The 23884-nt window shown below is 42.9% G+C and overlaps 1 protein-coding gene across 6 annotated transcripts in view; it reads right to left on the bottom strand.

Moving 5' to 3' along the window:
- The window catches only part of BMP2 (bone morphogenetic protein 2), a 123193-nt gene that overhangs the window by 50450 nt on the left and 48859 nt on the right, over nt 1–23884 (bottom strand). The window lies entirely within an intron of this gene.

Genomic DNA, 23884 nt, shown 5'->3' with positions numbered 1-23884 from the left:
CCACATTTGGCATGTACCTCTTTAAATAAAAGATGATTTTAAATATAGACTCCACTGATTATCCTACTGTTCCTTTCCTGTGTCAGCCAGTGATGCTCTGGGATTTCTCTCCCCTTGGACCTGGGCAAAGCAGGCAGGGCAGCACTGTCTAGTGGCACACAGTCAGTGCTGAGTTTTAGGAGAGACATGCTGCCCAGGATGCAAAAGGCTGAATGGATCAATGGCTGATGACCGGCACCTTTGCTTGGTCAAAGTGTCCCTTTGGCACCATTACTGGGAGGAGAAGTTGCTCTTGCAACGCTGCTTCAGTGCACCCACGTTTTGCGGGGGGGGGGGGAAGCTGGCTTTGACATGCCTTTAAGATAGGCCAGTCTACACCTCCCTGTTGGTTAACAAGTCAAATAGGATCATCTACCTGGCTAGTGTGAGAAACCCTGTGTGGCGCAGTGTACAGCTGCTATATCCATGTGAATATGCAGGCTGAAACCCTGCAGAGGAACTGTGGGTGCTCCGTGCTTTTGCAGGCATTTGTAAATACAATTGCTCTCACTTTCAATTGATAGAAATCAAAAAGCAATTAAGAATCAAGCTCTTCAAATTGATAGGTCTCCTGAATTTGAAACATTTTTCATTCTTTGGCTGGTATCACTACCTAGATTAGATTATTTTTTAAAGGGAAGATTAAAATAAACAGTATTTATGGTTTAATTATTTGAATGACTAAGAAGCTCCAGCTTTATTTTAACTTCACAGAAGACCAGGAGATGTTTTTAATGATATGTTTTACTCACATAGCATCTTTCATCCAAGGATCTCAAACTGCTTTTCAAATAATTAAATAATCCTTGTACCTCTCCATGAGACAGTTATTATCTCTGATATTACTGACGGGTAAACAAAGGCACAAAGACGTCAAGGCACAAACTGTTTTCCAAATATTAATTAACTAATTCTCACACCATTCCGTGAGACTGTTACTATCTCTGCTATTACCAATGGGTAAACTAAGGCACAAATTTGCAAGCACCTCGCCCGAGGCCATGCAGGTGAGTCAGTAGCTGAGCTGAGAATAGCATATGACCAGTCTAGGTCTTAGCTAATTGTTTCTAGCAAGTACTACGCTGTATTCCTGAAAATGGGCAATGCAAGCCCCTACGTGAAGCACAGCTGAAACCAGCTGGGTTTCTGTAAATATTTCCTCCGGTCTACCTTCACCCACTGGAGATCATGTTTGCCCACGTTAGTTTGCAGCTTCTTTTGAACTCATCATGACTGGCGGAAGCCAATATAACTATGACAAGAAATGGTTGGTTTAAAGTATCTGGGGAGTTTTGAGATACTTCGGTGATGGTGGCTGTCCAACAGCTCGAAATTTCGCTAGAGTTTATCCCTGGACCCATTCTGTGTGGCATTCTTAGGCCAGGCACAGAGTGCTACACAGGCACAAGATGATGCCATCACTCCTCTCTCCTCCATCCAAGCCTGCAGCCCTGGAGTGAGCACATGCCCCAGGGCAGCAGTGTGAGAGCAGGGATGGCCCCAGGCATACTAAGAGGAGCTGCTGTAACTGTGTGTGTGTACCTTCTTCCTTTGGGCCATGACAGGGTGTTATTTCTAAGGGTCCATGCAAGAGGTCTCTGGAGGAATGTGGAGACCCTGCAGGGCAGGGCCCCTCACCAGCCAAAACCACCTTGCCTCCTTGCAGTTGATCAGCTCAGACTTCAGCATGTATTTATACCATGGAGCAAGGGCTTTCTGTCCTCCCTATGAGGAAAAGAAAAAGGGAGGAAGCTGAAGGCACTCTGCCCTCAGGTAAGGTGTCCTGTTTTCCATCCAGCTGTAGAGATTCTCTGCACAGGCACCTGAACCCTTACCACGCGCACATCCCAGCTGAGCTATTTCAAACATGGGCTTGGCCTCATCAAATGCAGTCTCATTTCCACATGAAAGGGCTGGAGGAATATGAAGCCAGCTCATCTGTATTGATAAGAATTTGGCATTACTTTCCCTCAGTTATCTAAGCTTTCTGTGTACATTAATCACAATGCAAAAACTGGGAGGGGGGGATGTGTCTTCTCAGCTGTATTCCGTGAGCTCAGGCAATAATCTGGTGCTGGTTTTTTGTGGGTTTGAGGGTTTTTTTGTTTTGTGGGGTTTTTTTTTTTGGTTGGTTGGGTTTTTTTCTTTTTTTCCTAAACTTCCTTTTTCCAGTTCCACTCTGCTGGAGTCTGATTGTCCCTCCCCTCTGCAATTTGGATGCCTCACTCTTCTTGCTACAGCTCTGATGCAAGCACTCTGTTGCCCTGTTTGCCAAACCTGGCATGAGTACCCACTGCTAGTCTAGACACCAGTCTAACTGTAGCACTAATGCTAGGGTTTAACAGACTGATCTCGGCATTTGTCATAGCTCTGCCCACGGTCATTGCTTTGATCTTTATCCTTGAAAACCACAGTCATTGACAAAGGTAAAATGAATTTCTGTCTTTGAAAGACTTTGATGGCATTCTCTTGTTTTGTTTTGTGTTTTTTTTCCTCCTCTCCTTTGCTCTTCCAGCTGAACTTCATCATAAAGCTTCTGATTACAGCTGCAGCTCCAGGACCAGATAGAGTTCATGCTTTCTTGCTTTCTGCCATACAGCTGTTTAAAAATCTAAGGGAAAAACCCTGGGATGATACTTCTGAGACAAACTGCCAGTGACTGTAATGTAAACTTTGATGGGAATCAGAGAGAGAGAGGGCCCTCTGGATTTGGTCTTGTACCTTCTTAAAAAAACCAAACCAAAACAAAATCATCTTGAATAGGGCCAAGTGCCAAAAGCAGGAGAGAATGAGAACTATTTGGTATTAGATTTCTAGTTTGAAATCTGAAGTCTGCCAAGTACTACTATTTGCCTTCATGTAGTACCTAGAGGTTGAGCTGAGACAAGGGCCTTCTATTAGACATTGTATAGACATGTTATAAGAGATTGCCTCTGCCTGGAGGTGTGCATAATTTAAATAAACATGATGAGCAAATCAAGTGTTACTAGCTCCATCTTCTAGAGCAAGGAGTGTACGCACCTTGTCCAAGGTCACACAGGGGACCTGAATTCATTGTAGGGCTCCAGGTTGCCTTCATGGCAGCGATAATGTCATCTTCACTGGTGAGCTCAGGGCTCCAAAAGTGACGGCTGGGCCATCAGCACCCAGCTAGATAGAGGTGTCTCTTGTTTGCAATGATTTATGACACTTTTTCCTGCTTTGAGTTGTAGGGTTTGGCTCACTGAGGGGGAGTGCTACAGATCTCTTAGCAGCTCAGCCTCTGCTAGAGGAAAAGTCAACAGCTTTTGAGCCAGACTTCTGGTTTTTTTTCATAAGGTCGAAAAAGCCAATTGTGAGATGTCTTATCCCTTCGAATTTGCTGTAGGAAGCAATCTACATGAGGGACCTTCAGCGAGGTACTTCCACCAACCTTGATCAATTTCAATGGAAACAGAAGTGGGGGGGCTTCCATTGGGTCTGCAATAAGCAGGAATTTAAAGAGCTTAATATCATGCACAGAGTAAAAGTAAATAAACTCAATAGGGGAGGCTTTGATTACGGGATATACACAGTGTGTTATTTGGACATCTGTAAAAATCTTCCAAGGACTAGGGGTGACATCCAGGTTCATTGAAGTCAGTGGGACTTTTGCCATGGATGGCCGTGGGGCCGAGCTCTCTCCCTAAACGCTTGCACGGAACTCAGCAGCTGCTGGAGTGAAGGGCAGTACACCAGTGAATTACAGCAGCTCAGGGAGGAGAAGTCCAGAGGACTTAGTGATGTTAGCAACTCTGAAAGCACCAACAGTGATGTGCCATCCCAAAGTCCATCCAGAACGGCTTTCAGAGAGGCCATTTGTCAAAATGGGTTTTGTTAAGCAAACAAACAAACAAACAAATCTGCCTTCAAAGTGACTGGCTCAAAACTGGACCTGGCTGGGAATTTTCCTGTTGTCATATATAAATATCACATATACAAACACACATAGTTGGCAAGTGGAAAACTTTGTATATAGGTAGTATGTATATTTTAGATAGAAAGATGTATCTATTTTATGTGTAGATACACACATAGATATATATTCCCAACATCCATAAAATTGCATTTTGCTCATTTTTCCAACTATTTCACCAGTTGATTCACAGATGTCAAATGTTGACACAATATGCTAAATAGAAATGTTGACAGTTTCCTGTTAAGCGTTTTCTGCAGTCTTGGAGAAGCCCTAACTCAACATTTCTTTTGAGATTCGAAGGAATTTGATTAACATTTTGCTGTTGCCCATTCCTGACATTCTGAGTTCAGCCAGGACTCGAGGAGCACTTGATGGGTAAGGCTCTTTCGTTATTTACAACCTCATCAAAACAATTAAGTAGCAGGAATCTCCTTGGAAAGCAATGTATCACAGCATTTTTCAAGATTATTTCCAAATCAAAGATGACTTCCAAGGAGCAGCAAGGGTATAATCCTGGAGCCAATCAAGCCAATGGCAAAAATCCCAATTTCTGCACAATATTCTTAATGGAGCTGCTGAAGTTTTGGAGCTTCATATATTATGGCTAAAAAGTCCTGTCCAAATTCAGCAACTGTGTGCCTTACAGAGGCACGGCCCTAAAAAGAAGTGATGAAAAATGTCTATTTTAAAAACAAATATCCCGGTTTATAATGAGACCAAAGGGAAAATGAAGAATTCAGTACTTAATACTGATACCTGCCACTTGCAAAATCTCTTCACCACTAGAAACATATATCTCTGAAAGTTTGGAAAATTTTGGTCACTCATTTTTTTCCTCCTTTGCTTCCATTTCACTTGCTGGTATGTCTGTCCAATAACAGCACTGACATTGTTAAATATCATGCAGTGAAGTTGAAGTGTCTTCATGTACTGATTCCAGGTGAGATGGCAACAGGAACAGCTATAATCCTTACCAAATTGAAACAATGCAAAATAAGACAAAAGAAGAATTTGCAAATGTTTTTGGATATAGTTGTTAGGTCCCAAGCACAGAGATCAGTCAGCGTATCCATAAAGATCACTGTCATTGAACTCTGATTTCCAAGTTCTTCACCTCAAATACCCACCTGCTGTGAAAACCCAGTTGAGCTCTGGCTGCTGAGCTATAAACTCCTTCTGGGCTTTCCTCAGCTGTTGGCGCAACAGCCACGGGTCCCTGCCAGTGCAATTGGGAGAGCATTTCAGGAGGGGAAGCAAGAGGCACATCCCATACAGTGGTAGGGTAGGATTTACAGTACACTGTATATCATATGGTGCAGGTGACCCCTTCAATCTTCATTCCTGTTGTCACAGCCTCCAGTCACATCAGTAGGAAGGGGTCAGTCCCCAGTGTGACAGAGGAGATGTGGAGGCTGGCAAACTACCCAGGGCAAGTCCCATAAAACCTCAGGTTAGTTTTTGCTCTTCTCTGCATGCCCCTGTTGGAAACCAAGCTAGACAGATTCTTGGTCCCAATAAATACGGCAGTTCTGACACTATCATGTAAGAAGATCCAGTTTCCCTAGAAAACCTCAGACAAAATAGCCAACCCAAGATATTTATCACTTTGGACCATGTTAATGCAAACAAAAACAATGCATGCCACAATAAATCCATTGGTGAGTTTTAACAGAACAAACTGATACTCCTACATGACTGATTTCAAGCTGGAAACGTTTGGGGTTGTTTTTTTTCTGTTAATGCTTTTTTGTGGTGGAGAAGATATTCTTCAATTGAATGAAAAGTTTTGCCTCCAAAAACATCCAGTTTCATTGAAAGATTTAGAGGTTTTGGTACCAAAAAAACGAAACCAGCAATTCAATTATTGCCTGAGTGAGAGGTTTCTTCAGTATTACCCCTGTCCCCATCACCTCAAAAAAATAAAAAAGTAAAATATTAACTGAAAGAACAAAATCTATCCACGTCATCAACATCTTTAGTGGGGGGAAAGCAGTGGTCCCTGGCTACTTCCATCATTTACTCCTTATAATTAAATCTGGTTTTGATCCACCCGGGACAGCAGCACCCCAAAGCCATACAGGGCTGGATTCTGAGTTGAGCTCAGACTCCAAGCAGACCACTGCAGCTCAATGCCATGTATTAATAAAAGTAATAGCAGTATGCTTAGAGCCTATTTAAACCCAAAATTAGTTTGGCTGAGCTGGAAATCCCACCAACAACGATACCCCTAGTGATGTATATGAATGCACAGCATGGGACTCGGTGCAGTCAGCTTTAGGCTGGGCCAACACAGGAGAAAGTCCATTGGATTTGCAAAAGTGACCAGAGCTCAGCATATTGGGGTAGAGAAAAAGCACAGCTGAATAGCACCATTTAAGCCTCAAAGGAGCGCCCAAGTGCCAGCCAGCACAAGGAGATAAGGAGCACCCCCGGAGAAGGGTACAAAGGTAGCACTAATGAGCAGTGCTTGGCTTTGCTCCCACAGAGGTCACAGCTGGGTCCTCTATTAACTTTTCTCAACACAGCATTATTGAGAATTATACCAAGCTACTTGATAGTAATGCCTCCCTCCCACAGACCTTTCACAAGAAAATATAAGTATTTGACATCCCCAGCATAAGCAAAGACAGTCAAAGGCTCTGTTATCTTCTTTTATAAGCTGGAGAATTTGGCTATGAGTAGACAAAGGTCCATGTCTAGCAAAGCATGTGGGTAGTATCACTTATGTGAGTAAACTGATGCACGAGCCTGCAAGATTTGTCTAAACAGATCTCTGAAGGTGTTTCCTGGGCTTAGCTACAAGAGCCTCCATCTGAAAATACAAATAATTGGTAAAAATATGTCTACACTGACTTAAAAAAGAATATATCTATATTACTACAAGGGGAAGTTCTTCTTTATTACTGTTTCATTACCAGTATCCTTTCAGAGCTGATGTTCCTGTGTGCACACGCAGCAGCCAGGTTTATCAGACAACCAAATCTTAAGCATGGCAAAGTTGTTCCCATTCATTTCTCTGTTTATTTTCAATTTCGCATCCTATCAGCTCAAATGAATTAAGGTGGGAGGAGGTAAAGCAACTAGAACAAGCAGCTTTTAAGGCTGCACTGCGTAGAAGGTAAGAAAATATCATAAATTTTATTTCATGCCTTCTTGCCAATTGTTAGAAATGTGCAGTCCATATGAATTCATATAACAAGGAGGGAAAACCAATAAAGATTTTGTGGTCTTAACTATAATGAATGTAGTTTGATATAGAGTCTGTTTTTCACTGCATGGCAAAATGAATCATAAAATACTGGACCTTGAAACTCCTGCATTTTTTAACAATAGCCTGGGGACAGTTTACAGTGTAATGAATTGTAATTAACCCACCTTCAAAATCTTTTATGAGTATTTTGCCAATTAGCTTCGCATGCTTGCTAATGACTCATGGCCAGCGCATGTCTTTACAGAGCAGGCTTTTACAGCACACACTAGCCTGTTAAGTCAGCAGAAGTATGCAGGATGGTGAGGCAGACACAGGTAAGACCCAGCCGGTCCTAGCAACCTACATATTTCAACATTCAAAGAGCCCTTGCTGGTCTCTCAGACCCAAAATAACAGCAATAATGTATAGCAACGTCAAAAGGCTTTGGTTTCCGAAGGATTGCGAGGAATGCAAAGGGCTCAAGTCCTGACATCTGTTGTTACTTAGTACCAACATATATAATGCTGCTAATTGCTGAGCCATCTTTGTTTTCCTTACTTAGCACTAGGGTTAGAATTATTTTATTTTTGTGGTTCATGGCTTCCTGCCACTTGCAACACAAAGTCCACTCTAAAGGAAATAAAAGAACTACCAGGCTGCCTACTAACAGTATGTGGAGGGCTGGGGTTGTTTCTTCCCCCGTTTCTGTTTTCAGTTGTGTTTTGGTTTTGTTTTCTTTTTTTTTTTTTTTTATTAAAGAGGAGTAAGAAGCGAAATGCCCCAAACAGACCCAGCAGAGCTGGGACCTGACCAGTGTCACACCAAAAGGCCACATGGGCCAGTATCCCCTCTCCCAGTATCCTGTCTCCCAGCATAGGCAGGAAAAGATGCAGGAGGAGGAAATTCAAGGAGGAGGTTCAGCGCAGTCCCTCCCCTGCTGTACCCTCCTCGCTTCAGGCAATCCGTGGTTTATGGACTTCCCAAATCAGAGGCTGCCTCCAGACCAGTGTGTTTTAACAGCCACCCATGGATCTATCCTCCTCAAATGTTTTTGATCCATTTCTCAAGCCATTTATAACTTTTGGCCTCCGCAACATCCTGTGGCAACGAGTTCCACAATTTAATTATGCTTTGTATGAAAAAGTACTTCCTTGTGTTGGTTTAAAACTTCTTGTGCAACAGCGTCATTGGGTCCCCTCTAATTCTTACAAGAAGCAGTGAACGATCAGCTTCTATTTGCCTTTTTCTATGTCAGTCATGACCTGCCAGACCCTTACTGTACCTCCTGCTGCTGTCATCCCTTTCCACCCTGCTTATTTTCCACCTTTACAGAGGCTGTTGGCCATCTCTCCTCATCCTGATTGCTTTCCTTCCTGTGCTTTCTAGTTCAGCTCAACTCTTCTGGCGTTAGATAGCCAGAAAACACACTACCATGGAGATGTAGTTTCATCAAGGAGTGCTATAATGACGTTTTTCTGATTTGTTTCTGCCTCTTTGCCAAACAGTTCTTAACTTGATAGTTGCCTCTTCTGATGAACTTTAAGTAATATTTGCAGAGGCCTCCAAGATCTCTTTGCTAATTGTTACATTTAGGGCTCATCTGTGTTGAAGTATAGTTAGGGTGAGTTTGCTGCATGTGCTCGGCTTTTGTCTACACTGCACTACATCAGTCATTTTATTGCTCAGCCACTCAGGATCATGAACTCTTTCAGCAGTGCTTTGTGGCCAGATTTAGTTTTACAACGCTGAATAATTTGCATCATCTGCAAAATTTCTCATCTCACTATTCATCCTTTTTACTGGACTATGAATATGCCTGAACACTATCAAATTAGTATTTCAACGACCTCAGTTCTAAGTAATGCACAAAAACCTCTCTCTTGCACAAAGATGTGTGGCAGACATTCTAGCCAAAGCCTTGAGGAGACTCACCACTAACCTCCCACAATTGTGAACAGAGCTTTCTACCCATCTCCCCAAAAGACAGCTTTTAATTTTTTATAACTTCAGGAAGGAACTTTCTTTTCTCATCTTTTATCATGAAGCCTTGTTCCAGGCAGTTTTTAGGCATTTGTTTTATTGGCATGACTCTCCTGACTCCTCTGAGCGTGTTATCAATATTGAGTGGGTAAGCTGGAGAAATCAGTGATAAGAAGGCCCATCTGGTGTGTCAAGTATTTCATTCCACAGCCAGGGATATGTCATTTGTTGGCCTATTATTTTTAATAACTGTCAGATCATCTGTCCATGATGATCAGGGTTTGTCTGTAAACCATGCAGACCATCAACTGGAGGGACCTCAAGTTGGTAAGAAAGACTCAATTTCAACAATGGCTTTATTTCCCAAATATAGACTCACATTTACAGGTGCGTCGCACACCTTTTGCACTGAATTTCTATAGTTTATCAGCCAAAACCACAGAATCTGTCCTTAATGCCCTATTGAAAGAGACCACAGCATCCTGAATGGTGGGCTTGGTTTCATGTGTCTGAACAATACCTGTTGCTGCTCTCAGCTGCCCTCCTCTTGGGGAATTCTCAGCTACACTGAAGAGCCAGTTCATCTGAAATTGCCCTGCTTGTACACACCAGCTGAAGAGATTTTTCTCTTTACCATACCTGAGTATAGAGCCAGTTCTCTTGGAGGATTAACACTCATGGCAGTGTGAAACCCAGCAAGGCAGTTAGCATTAGCAAGCCATTTCCTTGTTTCACAAAATACTGCCACTTCTCTGTTGTCCTGGATCATTCTCACTCTCCCGTCAGTCAGCTGTCAGAGTGGTTTAGCAGGAAGGGCCAAACTTGTGATAAACTTAACCTGAGACTTAACCTGTGCCTCATCCTAGAAAGCTGTGCATTTGTGAGGCATCCCTGTGGCCTGTGACTCAGGTCTCCCTTGGCTCTGTTGTGGTGCAGGACCTGCTACATGAAGTTATCAGGAGTTTCTGAGTGTTACCCCTCTGGGCGTTGTTCTGTGTACCACTTTGCACCTGGAAAACTTGTTTGCTGGACATACAGGTAATCCACTGCAGAAACTTGTGTCATAAACATGAGAGCCTGGCACTTACGGAGAGCGTAGCTGGAAGGGGAGCCAACCCTTACTGCAGGAATTGTTCAGTTCTTGCTGTGAATCTTCAGGGTTGAGATGCATGTTTGGACCACAACTTTTTTCCAAACAAAAACTGCAACAACTACGTATTTCAGAACTGCACTGATCATGCCATACTGACCTTAATTGCAACTACAAAGTTTCAAACTGTTTTATTTGCTTCTTAATTCAGCGGGAGCTTTGCCTGTACTATGCAGGACTGGGCCATCTGCACGTGTCCAGGTTGTGGAAAAATATTATTTCTGTACCAAACAAGTGCAACATGTCCCCAAGCTAGAGAGACTGTATTTACAGTCCTGGCTACTTCTACACATAGTGTGGACTTTCCTTCAATGGGGGCCTAATCCTGAACCAGTTAAGTCAGTGGGACTGGTGGCACTAAATTCAATCAGAGCAGGATATGGCCATATGTTATTTTAGCCAATCTAACATGCCACAAAGAATGTGTTGAATCATTTTTTTTTTAAAAAAGAGAAAAATAAAACATATGGTTAGTTAATCAGTGGGAATCACTAGACACCTACATAGGAGAGTTGCAAGCTTGGAAATACTCATATACGTATTTGAAGTTACACCACAAATTTCTTGGGTGAGTTTTTTTTGCCCTGCTACACTATGTCTGGACAAATAATTTGGATGTTGATCACTCAGGTAATGTAATCCGAAATCTTGTTGCCTGTGCTGCAAACAGAAGTGAGAGAGAGAACATTTCATTCCTGTCTAACACAAAGCAAAGTTCACAGCTGTGGCATTTCATTCCAAGCAACACCAGTGCCTGTAACACAGCAAGGCGTGCGCGTGTGTGTTGGCAGGGGGGCATTGAAATTATTGCTCTTCTGCCAAAGAGCTAAGGCAGGACTTTTTTTTTTTTTACTCTTTTTTTCCTTCTCATTGACTCTAAAGCATAAAAGCAAGCAGTGTTCCTATACTGCAACAGCAATTGCACAGCCCATTCACTCTATGTAACACCAACATACTGCCATGCTTGGAGCCATTATTTTTGTGCACAGTTGAAAGAGAGGGAGGTCTACCGTGCTAACTGGCTGGGAGGCAATGGATGTGCAAAGGACTTTCAGACTGGCCAGCTAAATTTTCCCAGCAGATGTGTTCTGCTGCTCTGTATGTCTTTCATCAGCTGCAGGACAGTGATCTGAGGATTGAAGCCAGTCCAGGTATACTGAAGATGGGCTAATACTTACAATCCTATTCAAACTCTTAAGGCAGATGAAATCCCACCACTGATTAACATCTCTCTTTATCTTCTTTAGCACTTAGCCTCTAAAACTTGGTGGAAATTCGAAAGACTGGAAGTGGCCATTGCATCCTTGAGTAAAATGCTATCCATTTTACAACAGGCCAATTCATGCATTTGTCTGTAAAGTCTACAGTGGCTCTTTGTTTAAGTGCTCACTCCTTCTTTAGGATTATTCACTATAGTCTTGTATTCTTGACATCACCCACAGTTTTAAAAATAAAACTTTCTCCATGTTGACAAGCTGTACGTGAAGCAGCTCCTCAAGCTGGGGCAGCACAGTGGCTCCCCTTGGGTGGTAACGCTCAAATAAGGACAGTTATTTGGCGGGGTGGTAGTGGTGGTGCGTTGCGCTGTTATTTAGCTGCTGTCAGCCTTGCATGATAAATCTGACTGCTTCTGGGTACAGGGCGGTTTTGAGGCTGAGAAGTTGTGGGGGCACCTCCCCACACACAGGAGCACATTTCTACCCTTCTCTCAGAGTGACTTTCGGTTCCCACCCGCTCCCCGCATCACACACGGGCAGGTTGAAATCTCCAAAGAATACCCTTCTGAGCAGCCCTCTCTGCTAATCTGGATGTTTGAATGTGATACAGACAAAACCACACAGCAACATCTCCCCTCTGATTTCCCAAAAAGCATTTAATTTCTTCATTGTTACCTGCATTATTTTGGTTTAAGCACACATTTCTTCGGCAGAAACATACTTTTTATATAATCCCTATCTTTTTTCCCTGATAAACAGTTTTTCTGGTGTCCTTTTCCAGACCAAGAGACAACTGCTGAGAGCCCACAGGTGTGATTCCTTTTGGGCCTTGCAGCTTAAGCAAGAAAAGATTCACAGCCTTGGAGTGTTTGTGCTTGCTACCACCAGTAGTTAGGAAATCTTTCTATAATTTTAATTTACTTTCTCTAATTTCAGCCTAAGTCCATCCATGGCAGGTTATATTATCATTCTCGTACCACTGCACCCCATTGCCTAAGAAGTTCTTAACCTTCTTTAATTTTTAGCTATGACATAGTTATAGGTAGAAATCTCAGCTATTGCTTTTCTCAACTCTTCCCTCCCAGTCTCCTCTCCCAAGACAGGCCCACCTGTCCTTGCCATCTCACCAGCACTTTTCTACTATTTCTCCTGCTTCAGCTCATCTTCCTTGTTTCTTGGTGAGCAAAGTAGTGCACCATGCTCAGGCCAAGCTCTCGTGTGCTTGGTGCGCTGTCACTGTCTCATCTGTCACCTTAGATTGTGCTTCCCTTTCCATGGCTACAAGGTAGCTGCGTGTCAAAGTCACCCTGTGACTGAAGTTCACCAAACTCTTCTTCCTCCCTGAGCAACTCTGAGTCCATGATTTGTTACAGAATGTTTTCTTAGTAACGTTACCCAGCTTTGTGGTGATTTGCATTAGCTACGGGTCTGGGCTCTCCAGAAGAGCCGGGACTTTGCCAGTTGACGCTAACAGAAGAACCAGCTCTTGGTATTCAATACATTAGGGGGGGAAAGAAAAAAGTAGCAAAAGAGAGACTGAGCTACAGCATATTCTGATAAGTTACAGCACTACCAACCAACCTAGGGACTTTGCCTGCCAACTTGGAAACAAGATACGAACTAGGGTGTTTCTATTTTTGCATTAAAATGGAAACAGGTGGGAAGGACGCATGGGATTTATCAAGCCAAAGAAATACTTTTTTTCATGTTAAAATTTGAATGGAATGGAAATTATAATCTTCCATTGTAACTGTGGAGCTGCAATATTGGGTTTCCCCTTACTCAGCGTTTAGCAGTAAGGAACCAGCTGCAGTGGAGTTGGAGTTTTGGAGTTTGCTTTCTAACCCAATCTAACTCTCACCCAGGTCTGCCCTATTTTGAATTGTAACACCACCTGGCACAGGGTACGTTATCGACTCTGGAAAGAAGAGTCAATTTTATAATAATTGTATTATAGATTGCTAACTGAAAAATAAGAACAAAAATGAACTGCTGGATAGCAGAAACCAGTGCTTTATACTATTCCTACCTAATTCACTGCAGTGAACCTCCACTCCCACACTAATTTAGGTGCTTTGGCTCAGCTGAGGTATTTATTCTGTGTCAGCACCAAGCCCGGGGGATGGTAGAGAGACTGGAGCCACACCAAAGCCACGCATTTTGAATCAGATTCCTCCTACCCCTGTCCTACCTCCATGTCAGAACAAGGGCAACTGAAGCTGCCCAGAATCTGAGAGAAGTGACCCAACTGAGGTGGGACGTGTTCTTGAGATAACATATTAAAGTAAAACCCAAATCCAAAAACTTTTTAAAAATGATGATGTAGTATAAATGGGACAAGCTTTACCATAAACACTTGGTAATTCATTGCATAGAGGGTAGGACCATCTGCAACACTGGTTGGACAAATAGGTAATAAAATGGATTGACAGATAATGTAAGAGGCCCTTGATTGCCTTCACTTACCCTCAATTATTTTTTAATCGTTTCCAGTAAATATCCCTGACTCTGTAATTATTTTAGAGCAGGAAAATATTTATTAGTCCAAGTACTGAAAGGTAACCATCACCATTGCAACAGACTTATTCATGCATGCACAATCCCACTGAAATCAAATGGATTTGACTAACTGCATTCGTTCAGTTAAACCCATTTCACAGGACTAAATAACCTCTGCAGTGTTACGTGCCATAGACATCAGGGCAGCATGCTACTGGCTGTAAGCTCCTGGTCTAAATGAGCTTTAAAATGGACTGAAATATCTCTTATTTTCTCAAACTGCTTATAAGTTTCTTTGCATTTTTAATTTGAATGAAGAACACTTTTCTGTTATGTTAAGGTTTGGAGGGTTGGGGGGAGCATGTGTATATTTATTTATTTATTTATTTACAGTTTCATGCTTCCTTGTGCTTCTTGGTTTGAGACAGAATCAGAAATCCAAAGAGCAAAGGATTTGCAAAAGCTCTATGGTTTGAGATGTCTCTGAACTCCTTAAAACCAGGAGCAGATGAAAAGCTCACAAGACAAGTTGCTCTCTTGAGGCTCTCAGCTCATTTACCAGGAACTGAGGCAGGTTGAGTGCATTCAGGGGGATGGACTGAGGGAGGAAACATTCAGGTACCTTTCAAATATGCAAACAATCAATCTGAGGTTTGCCTGTCACTTGTCTAGACACATGTTTCAAAAGGGAATAAAATAAAAGAAAGAAAAATACTCTCTCTGGGAATTCTTACCCTGTGATTGTTGTGCAGCAGAAAAGCTGGGTAATGCTCTTCAACTGAATAAACATAGGAGGGAGTCTGAGAGCAATTTGGCTCCAGAGCAAATATTGTTACCAAAGTCTTTGCACCTGCAATGGTCAGGGAAATTACAATACCCCTCTCCATGTCTTCCTATACCACATTTTGGAAAGCAGCCATGTAGTATCTCACTTCTGCTACAGCATAAATGTTTGCAAGAGCCGGGCTTCAGGCACGACCCTGGTGGTAGGGTTACAGCGCGTGCCACAGCCCCAGCCCACGAAACCCACTCTCATCTGAACCTCAAATAAATCTGACACCTCTTGACAGCAGCTCTGCTGCTGCCAGGGCCCCTGCAGCACTGACAGCTGCTGTGGCAGGTATTCAGGTGGTACTGCACCAGCTTTGCACAGCACAGCCCAGCACCGTGGCGCAACTTCGTCAAGTTTGTCACAGCATTCATTGACTAAACAGGTTAAAAAGACAAAACAAAAGTTAATGGCTTTGGCTGCCATAGCTTCTGGTACTGTTCTTCCAGCATAGGCACAGATACCCAGAGAGAACACATTTTTCCTAGTATACTATGACTTGCCTTGGACTAGGTTTTATTACTGGTACAGAATCAGGGTACTGAGGCTTTAATCCTCTAGTGAGGAAGTATCCCTATTCCAGCTGTGCCCTCAACCTGCACCTTCAGTAGCAAAGGCACGGTGGAGATGGGAGTGTGTGGCAGCTCTGGTCCCACTGACACCATGGCAGCAGGAGGAGTCAGGAAACGGGAAAAATGGCTCAATTCAGCCACCAGACCCTTCAGCTGGACCAGCAAGCCAGGGGCACATCTGGGAACAGAAAAAGGCACATTTATGCTCCTTGCACAACACAGGGAGGCAGGTAGGCATTTGGATTGCTACCATGGGTGAGATGATTTTTCTTGCCTGTTTCTTGGGACACATAGGTCTGTGCCTAGAGGATTGCAGTGCCTTGTCTATAAAATGGAGAGCATTCCTATCCCCCCCATCTTGTCACACTGGTGTGCAGCTTAGTACAGCCACCCACCAAGAAGCAGCTGAGAGTTGGAGCCAGCAAAGAAGAGCAACACCAGCAACACCATCCTGGAGGGAAAAGGCCCCCATTTGTGTGATGAGCTTCATACAACTGGGCTGAAAGAGAAATGAAAGGGTTGGGTCAGACTCACAGAGAGGAGCTACCTCCACTCCTGCCATTGACGGCCTCCTTGAACAGGGATTTGAGGACAAAGCAAATGGAATGGCTAAGGAAGACATGAGATGTGAATAACACCACAACGATGGCTGACACCTCAACATATCACCTCTGTGCGTGTGCATAAATTTGAGTCCATCAGCTCCATGGTTTCTCAGCTAATAGAGCCTCAAGACAAATAAAAAATAGGGGATAAATTGTAATACTTGTAATATTTTAAAACGTTCCTGCCGTAGAAGTATTTTTTTCACTGGGACAATCTTAGGCAGAAATCCAATTGTCTTATAAAGAGTTCTTGCATCACACTTGGAGATTGAATTCAGTCCTGAGGCACAAGTTACTGGTTTTATGCTAGTATTTGAAATATTTGATTGTATTTCCCTTAATTTTTAGTAACTGCTGTACTTCTTTCTTGTGTAGAGAACTTTTCAAGTTATTTTGTATTTATCAAAAGCACAGAAAAAATGGGCAAGCTCTGTGTTCCACTGGAATGGTTTGTCCTCAGTACATCAAAATGTTAGCATCATAATTTGCCATCCTGCATCACACTAGCCATAGAATTCAGCCATTTAGTCCGGTACAAAGCCCAGTAATTTGCATTTAGAACAACTACCCCACACCCCTCGGCTGTTCCCCCCTATAAAGCCCTGCATTAACAATTGCTGTGGGTTTATCAGGAGGTGAAGGAGCCCTGGGCAAGCACACATAGTTGAACAGGCTAGTATTGAGTTAGCCTCACTCACAGTCCCTGGACTTCCGCTCAGTAAAAATGTTTCATCTCCATGGGAAGTTTTACAGTGTGAGGAACTCACTGTGTAATGCACTCACTGCATTAGAAGTTTGTGTTGGTTTTTTTTTTAATTATACATATATACACATGCACAGGGGTCCTGCCATCATGCCTGGACCATGTTTTTAATAAGCTATATGAATTATTCTCCTCCATCTTTGCAACAGCAGGCAGGTTTAAGAACAGGTGACAACAAAGCAGTTTGGGCACTCACTGGGAAATAAATGTAAGGTAAAGAAGAGAAAATTCACCACAATGTGAAGACAGCGATCAGATTATTGGGAAAGAGAACAAAAAGAGGAGACAGCACTGAATTACAGAGCCCAAATTCAAATGAATTATGCCAATTTCTGCGAGCTAAGTAGCTGTAAAGACTACCAGATATTTCCTTAAGATTACTAAGCATATTAACTGATAATTATTGGTATCTGTCCATGAAAATTAACCTCCTACAACAGGACAGTTTAATCACTGCAAATTCGGATTGGCAGAAAAAGCATTCTGGTTTTTGTATCATTTGACTGAGCTTAGTAAATGAAAACACAGGAGATTTAGCTGATCCTCCACAAAGTTTTTGGACATGACGTGATCAGAAAGGAACAGGACAGTCTTGTGATTAGGTTTCAATTGCAAGATAGTCCCGTGCACTAAACTGGACCTGTGAGCTGTGCTACTTCCAAGCCCAGCTGTGCCACGTCTTTGCTGTGGTGGTTAATGAAACCCCTTGACTCCAAGATGAGTGCAATCCCTCTTTGCCTGTTTCATCCATTTGGACAAGGAGAGGTCCTGCCCTGGCAATGTATGAATGCAGTGCCTGCAGCAGCACACAAATAATTCAGGCATGAACCTGAACAAAACCTGACATTTTTGCTCCACTAGGGATGACATGGAAGGCTCTCCCCCAAACCCCAATGCATCAGAAAGTGTTTTGCTCCTCTCACCACACTAACAGACCCAATCAGCCCCAGTAATCTTATCCACCCTGGTAAATCCAGCCATTAATTTCTGCTGAAGACAAATTCCCACAAAGGCACAGAGTAAATAGCTGAAGCATCCCAAGCCAGCGTTGTACCATTGCCCTAAAGGAGCAACCCCATTAGCAGAGCCTCTGTTATATTCAACCCAGACTTCCTAACAGTATCACATCATAAAACCATCATGCATCTGGCCCAAATTTAAGGCACAGTTGGCAGCATTTGATACGAGAAAGAAACCAAGGACTGAATTAGTATCCCACGAGGTTGTTTTTTTTTCAAGTCACAGATGAAGTGCAGAGCCATGTGAAGTCCTCCATACGCCTACAAACCCTTCTCAAACGAAAGAAGGGCTGTCTAGGTTTTATGTTCTTTGAAAATACCACGTCATTACCTCCCTTTTTTTGTTGCCAAGAGAGGTTAACAAAATTACTGAGGGATGAAACATTTTTTAAACATTCTTTCTGGATCATCAAACAGGATTAGCATACGAATTACACTGGGTGGTGCAGCACACCTAAAGGAGATGAGGTGATGGGGCTGCACGCTCACCTTGTCCTTCTCTTATGTTAACAAGGAGGAATTGCAGTGTGTGGTGTGTGCACATGTGCATGCACGCACATGTGGCTTGTTGGTCACTGGCTTGGGTCTTTGGAGGGGAGGAAAAGGGAAAAAACCAACCAAACAGAAGTGCTTGCTGCTGAGGGCCTGAACGATGGTGTTGCACTTCACTGCTTCTCAGTGCATACTTTGAGTCTTGGTTTTGGCAAAGGCTTGGCTGGTGCCACTCCAGCCATGCCTTGGGTGGCACACACAGTTAGAAATCTTCACCAGCACATGCCTGAATAGACTCGCCTAGCTGCAGAAGGGCCAGGTAAGACAGCAGGCCAGAGCTACATGCTTTGGAGAAGCTCAGCTCTCCCCGGTCCTTTACCTCCTCCTGGGAAAGTTCATGCTCCTTTGCAGCATACTGACATGACAACCAAGCAGTGATAACCTTCAGCAGGGAACAGCTTGGTCTGCCTTCCCCTATGAAAAATGGTGTTTCCAGCTCCCCACCAGATAAGCACTCTTCTTATGGATTTTTTTTTTTTTTAACCTATCAATAAACTGCACAGATTATCAAGAACCTTCACATTTTATGTAGCACAGGATCCCACCAACCTTTGCTCTTCCAATGTCCTGGCAGGGCTGCCTCACCTACTGTTACCAGTGTTCTCAGCATGGTAGGTTTCTTTTCCTTCTTTTTGTCTTTACTTTCTGATCTGCTGCCGCTACTGGGTTACAAAAATAAAGCCCTGCATACATCTAGGCATAAGAATAATAACCTTGCATGTAAAAAGCATTTTAAAACAGCACATGGATCACAGTCAGAAACTGCTGTTGCACAACAAGATGGCATGGTAAGTTTATTCTTCTGGGTTAGGATTTCTGATAGGCACATGAAAACCAAACCAGCACAAGCCAGAGTATCCACTGTGTTCAGTCAGCACTGTTCCCTAGGTTATGAGCCATATTAGGGGTTGGTGGGAAAAGTCTGTAAATTCAGCACAGAAGAAAAAGCACCTTCATGAAGATGGCCCACACACAACTTAGCAACAGCTGGTTCCAAATTCAACAGCATCAGATCAATCCTCAGTTTGATATTTCAGGGTGAGCATCACATCTCCTAACCAGTACTGTGGGATATGTACGAGAAATGTCTTCTACCTTCAGCTTCTTTTTGCCTGAAAACATTAATTTGTGAACTGAGCAGGACTGTTGCAGATGCAGGGATCCTGTGCAGCATCTGTACTCCATGCCAAACATCCACATGCTCCTGCAAGTCTCCAAGTATCAGTTGGGACATGGGAGACTGAGCCTTGTCAAATAGGAGGCAAGAGGAAAATAAATGCAGCTAAACATCACATTGTACTCTTTCAACTCATTTAACTAAATCAACTGATGATTTTAAAACATTAAATTGTCATTCAGTCCAAGGTTCAGGCTCAATTGTTTGGCTTGTGCAAACTGCATGGTTTGGTTCTCCCTATCTTTGTATTTGCAGTAACATATCTACTCCACTGACCAAGTGGCTGAGCACTGAAAACAGGAAAGCAGGGATTATCAGGAATAGGACAGCTAAAAGAGATCAATAAGAAGGAGGCCAGACTCAAAACTGATGTCAACCAAAATCTCCCTGTTGCTTCTAATCACCAACTGGAAAACAAGGAGCATAAACCACTTCATCCTCCTTTTCTTCCGTCTGCTTTGTGTATTGTTCCACTACAAACACTTCAGGATAGGGATTGTCTTTTACATACATGTGCACATCACCCAGCACAAAAGATCCCAAACCATGCTCAAGGCTTGAGGCTGAACTGCAATAGTAATCACTTGATTTCAAGGGTTTAATTCAGGTGCACCAGCTTTCCAGTGCTGTCAGAGAAAGTATTACGAATTGCTGCTGCCCACTAAGAGGAGACAAGCGCTGGTTAATCTATGGCATTTTTCACTGTTTTGTGGATTTTTGTGGTGTGTGGTTTTTTTTAGTATCTCACTTCTCTTTACTAAATCGTTTAGCAAGTTCCCTTGCTGATTAAAATTATTTAGACCACCCAAAACATTTACAGTCATTGTAATTTAAATCTCTTTGTTATAGTCTTCAGAATCTCTGAAAACAGACATTAAAACTAGAGGGAAACACAAATGTTTTCTAGATTATATGCATGTCTTTACAAGATAGTAGCCAGCTAAACAGAAGGTAAGGGAAAAAAGCAGAGATCAAAATCTAGGTCAGAACAAATGCTAGACAAGAGCCCACGCTGTCAAGTCCCAGGCATCCCACAAGAGAAAGAATGAAGGAAAATAAAAAAAAGAAATAATTTTCTTTTTTTTAAAGGAGGAATAATAGCCTTTTCAAACATCCCATATTATGGAAAAAAAGACATTTCGGAAACACTATTGCTCCATTCCATCTGTTTCGAGGACAACCATTATTAGCCACTACTTTTACCAATGCTTCGTTACTTGTGTCACCGGCTTGTGCTTGCCTGGCCCTGCCTCTCCTTCAATCCCAGCCTCACCTCAGGCTTGCTCCTCCCCAGTGCACATCTCACCTGCTCCAGACGCGGGAGAGAGCCACAGAAGTCCAAGCCCCACAAAAACAAAACAAAAGCCCCTGTCCCTTTCCTCCAGAGCAGCCAGACTCTTGTGTTCCCATCCAGAAGTGGTCACCAGCGGCAGGACCTGTTTGCCCTCCATATGCTCTTCTTTCTCATTTTTTAATAAGCCATATAAGCACAACAGCTCTTTTGTCAGATGCCAAATATTCAGGCGCTGCAGGTTTTATACCAGTTAACCACCCTGAAAAGGGAAAATGAGCTTTATGGCTACAGCACAGGATCACCCACAGGAAGGCTGTCAGGACCCCAGCAATTGCTATGGGGAAGGGTGCAGGTTATCAGTGTGAGTAAAGGTAAAGCCCAGACACCAGCCCACACCTCTGCCAAGCCCACTGCTGCCTTCAGTTGAAAGCATCATTAAATGCAAGTGCTGGCCTTTCAGGTGAGAAGACAACAGCCACAGCCATATAATACTGAGGTGAATGCTTCACTGAAGTCATGTCCTCAGGCTACATTTTTTCAAAAGTAGCAGCATTATTTTAAAAGCTTCACTTTCAGAAGTAACTTAAGCACTTAAATGGTAAGTCTTATTGGCTTACAGTGAGGTTTACACCCTTAACTGCCTTAAGTTACCCTTGAAATAAGCTCTAGGCTCCAGCCATTTCACTACTTGTCTGATTGAACTACCAGATCTTCAGGACAGGGACTGTCATCTCTCACTCCATGAGGTTGGGTTTTTATGCCCATGCCTAAATCACTTGCATCTTTGGGTGCCAACATGTTCAAAGTAATAGATGGGCTTTTTATTTAATAGCTGGGCTTTTTATTCTGGGGCTGACACTGCATTCCTCGTGGAGTTAAAGCTCCCTTTACTTTTGAAAGATGCAAAGAAAAGCAGCCCACCACCTTGTTGCCAAATCATTCTCCATAGGAGATTTGATTTGAAACTCACAGAATACCAGGATTTATGAGAGGAACTGGCCACAACGTGATCATAAGTACATACCAATGTTGTAGTTCCCCACCCTTTGATCTCGGCACTTTAATGATTAATTAGTGCTAAAGTACTGGAAAAATACCTCACTTGAGGGAGTTTAAAGCTTCTCTTTGTATGGATGAAAACTATGACTTACATAAAAGGATAACCCGGAAATGCAAGGCCGAGAGGGTAAGATAAAAGCAGAAGCCTCTGTTCACATGCAGATGTTTGCCCAACAGGACAAATTGGAGAATCTGTTTGCTTTAGGGACTGCTTCCATTAAACTGCCTAGATTTTCCAGTCCATGACTTGCACTGCAATAAAAGCTAACTGTCAATAAAGGCTAACTGACAATGTGGAGGGAAATTAATCCCTTAGAAAGATACGCATGTGTTTAAGGAGGCCTGAGCTTTAAGAAACATCACATCCTATGGCAATTTGCAGAAAAGTAATCCTTGCCTCAAGCATTTGAGGAGAAGTCATTTCCCCCTTCTACTGTCGCAGCTGCATGTTTAAATGCTTCCAAATATGCTTTGGGGTGTAAGGCCCACTACCACCAGTGCTCAGGGCAAAGCATAACATGGGAGGGAAAGCTTTTCCTTGCTTAATCCTGCAGAGTTTACAAGTACTGCACCAAAAATCTGGTGCTGACCTTATCAAAGGCAATGTACCCAGTGATAACACCGGCTCTCAGCCTTCTTGTTTGGCAAACTGCCTATCCCTGTGCATGCAAACATTGAGGGATGCAGAAGAGGACAAGACTACTCAATCTAATAAGAAACGGTTTATGTGCCTCCTCAGCCAAATACAACTGCAATGGGAAGAGTCAAGAACCAAAGCTGACTGTAACCTGCCTTCTTTTAATGACCTACAGGCCAGATCCCACCAGCACAGGGCCTGGGACAGGGCACTGCCTCCACACCAATAACAGTTTGGATACTTCACACCTCCATCACCAGGCTACTGCACCTCAGAAGCAGGTACCATCCATTACGGCACAGCCCAGAGCCTGGCAGTGCAGGGGACCAGGAGGTATATGCACAGCACACAGCACGAGCGGTATAATGTCATTTGGCCTGATTTTGAGTCTAACTGATACACAACTAAATGCTGTGACATTTTCCGGGAATATTTTTTTCTTTTATATACTGTGTTCCATAAACACATCCACTATAGCAAAATTTTGGTCTTCCAGATGGTGAAGAAAACAAACATTGATATATCTGACTTTCTCAGAGGGACCGAAATTCCAGTTTTCGCACCCAGTTTGCCAGTGATTTTAGGATTCCTTTCTCCATACATTCAGTGTTTCCATCCATAGTATGGGTGTGGGATAACCCTTAACTGATTTGCTTTGAGATCATCACATCAAAGGTGCCCTTGAAGTACAGATCATTAGTGTTGTATTGGCAGTAAATAGATTGTAATATTAACTAGCATAGCTACTGGAAGTGCTTTTGGTGGAACCTGAAAGACTGAAACATTGGATAGGCTTTGCATTCATTACAAAAACTGAAACTGAGCACAGGTCCAGTAAAAGGGCAGCTAAACCTCTGAGGTGAATCACAGCCCATGGTTAGGTAACCTAGAGGCAAGGCCAAATATATTATTATACACCCGCGTCACATGAAACAGGAAAATTGTTTTATGGTTTTGACATCCAAAACCACTTGGCTTTAGATGAATTCCACACAAGCCCCAAATTGAATCAAAATCTGAGGTAGGAATACAGAATTCATAGCCTGTGTAATGACAGATCTCTGCTCCCAGAGCTTTGATCCTATCCCAGTTAAAGCTGAGGGGAAATGTTGATATAAATAGCATTAGCTAGAAAATAAGAACTCCAGCTAGGAGGATTTCTGAGCATGGAACATTAGGTGTCCTGTGAATTTTGGAGAGAGCAAGGATCCCTTTTTCCCTCAAAACAGGACATTTGCCTGGGAGAGGTGGATACCCAAGGCCAAGTCACTGATCTCAGTCAGCAGGGTCATTGCTTGGACCCTGAATTCCCACATAAACAGGCATGTCAGACACCAGGCTGGTGCCTACTCATATACAGAAATA

The sequence above is a fragment of the Phalacrocorax aristotelis genome, chromosome 3 (assembly GCF_949628215.1).
Source record: "Phalacrocorax aristotelis chromosome 3, bGulAri2.1, whole genome shotgun sequence".
Classification (NCBI taxonomy): domain Eukaryota; kingdom Metazoa; phylum Chordata; class Aves; order Suliformes; family Phalacrocoracidae; genus Phalacrocorax; species Phalacrocorax aristotelis.
The sequence above is the reverse complement of the archived record's forward strand: the minus strand, read 5'-3'. Positions and strand labels throughout refer to the sequence as shown.